General features: G+C 38.2%; 1 pseudogene; it reads right to left on the bottom strand.

Moving 5' to 3' along the window:
• Positions 1-655: 655 nt before the first annotated feature.
• LOC101412459 (decorin pseudogene) lies at positions 656-1318 on the bottom strand (annotated as a pseudogene).
• Positions 1319-2065: the final 747 nt, after the last annotated feature.

The following is a 2065-nucleotide window of genomic DNA, read 5'->3' as shown; positions in this document are numbered from 1 at the left end:
TAACCAGAATGTCAAATGCCAAAGACAAAGAATTCTGAGGGCAGCAGGAGAAGTGATGTATAAAATATATAAGGGATACCCAGTAAGTGCTGATTTCTCGTCAGAAACCATGGGGACAAGAAGGCAGTGGTATGTTATATTTAAAATACTGCAAGAGAAATACTGCCAGCCAAGAATCTTATATCCAGGAAGATGGTCTTTCAAAAATGAGGGTGAGTTTAGAATATTCATAGATAAATAGAAACTGAGAGGACTTATAAGAAAGGGACCTGCTTTGTAGGAAATACTAAAGGGAGTATTACAACCTGAAAAGAATAGACAGGAGAGAGAGGCTTGGAATAGAGTTTAGAAATGATGATTGTATCAGTAACAGAAACTGAAAGTGTCTAAAGAGTGGTGAAAATAAAATGACAGATAAAACTCAAAGGTCAAAGTGGGTGAAATAAGAATTGCCTTTACAGAATACCATTGAATTTTTTTTTTTTGCAGGCAAAATAATTTTTTTATTAGGTAATTATTTAAACTGCATATTTGGCTTGATGTGAAATAAGTCATGTGAGGAAAACATCAACATTGCAGTTAGTTTCCAGTATCTAGCTTTCATTTTTCTTCAGCAATGACATTAATGGGATTTTGCCAGGTTATAAAATTAGGGCTTTCTTGCGAGTTACTTGTAGTTTCCAAGCTGTATGGCAGAATGCACGTAGACACATTGGAAGGTGGCTGGCTGGATCTCCCAGTATGGAACTGAGTTGCTGAAAAGGCTCACACCTGAGTAAGAAGCCTTTTTGGTATTGTATCCAGGTGGGCAGACGTCATTAGATCCAACTGCAGAGATATGGTTGTTATAAAGGGAGACAACATGGATACACTTATGCTCTGCCAACCCAGCAGGCACTTTTACAAGCTTGTTGTTGTCTAAGTGCAGCTCCCTCAAATGAGGTGCATTGGACAGAGAACCGTTGTCGACGGCAGAGATGCTGTTGAAACTCAGTCCCAATTTAGCCAAATTATTCAGTCCTTTGAGGCTAGCTGCATCAACTTTGGTGATTTTGTTGCCATCAAGATGTAATTCGGTAAGGGAAGCAGGAAGACCTTGAGAGATGGAGGTTATATTGGTATCAGCGAAGTGGATGTAGGAGAGCTTCTTCATTCCTTGAACGGCTCCGTTTTCAATTCCTGAGCTCTTCAGCAGGTTGGTTCCCAGTTCTATGACAATCATCTGGTTCAGTCCATTGAAAAGAGCTTTTCATATTTTGGTGATCTCATTCTCGTGGACACACAGCTCCTGAAGAGTTTTGGGCATTTTTTCTGGCAATTCCTTTGGATGATTCTTTGACAACTAAAGTCGTTCCAGTTTCACCAAAGGTGTAAATGTTCCAGGACTGATTTTGTTAATTTTGTTGTTAACAATGTATGAAGGTTCTTCAAGTTCTTAAAGTCTCCATGTCTACCACTCACTGAGTGTGAGGTCTTGGGCGAGGTAGGAGATGTGTTCTGGGATGTCTTATTAATTTTTCTGACTACAAAATATGCATTCACTATAATGCATTTAGACAATACAAACATATTGAAATGAAAATTTAAAACTTCCATACTCCCTAGATCCAGAAATAGCCACTGTTAACTTTTTTGGTAAAGTGATAGTTGGAAGGACTGTTTCAGCAAGGTCCTGTAATGGCCCCACTGCTGAATATACCTCTCTAGGGACTGAAAGTCTTGTTTGCTGGAGTGCTTTTTAAATTCTGCCTAATTCTTGAACACTGCCTAACCTCTTCACTCTCTCCCACTTCCTTCTGTTTATACAGTCTTCGGATAATTGTTTAGAGACAGCTTTCTTTAGTCAAATGTGTCTCTTTTCCAGATCTTGTCTTAAAAGTGAGAAAGGGAACTGCCACTTATTGGGCTCCTATTAGATGCCAAGCATAGTATTAATATTAAGGCACCATCACTTTGTAACTTTATTTAATATTTAGAAAAACTCTTTAATGAAGGTCTTGTTACCATCTACTTTACAGATTGAAACAGATCAAATCGTGTTAAGTAACTTGGTAATAAATTTAAC

Source organism: Dasypus novemcinctus, chromosome 8 (assembly GCF_030445035.2).
Source record: "Dasypus novemcinctus isolate mDasNov1 chromosome 8, mDasNov1.1.hap2, whole genome shotgun sequence".
Taxonomy (NCBI): domain Eukaryota; kingdom Metazoa; phylum Chordata; class Mammalia; order Cingulata; family Dasypodidae; genus Dasypus; species Dasypus novemcinctus.
The sequence above is the reverse complement of the archived record's forward strand: the minus strand, read 5'-3'. Positions and strand labels throughout refer to the sequence as shown.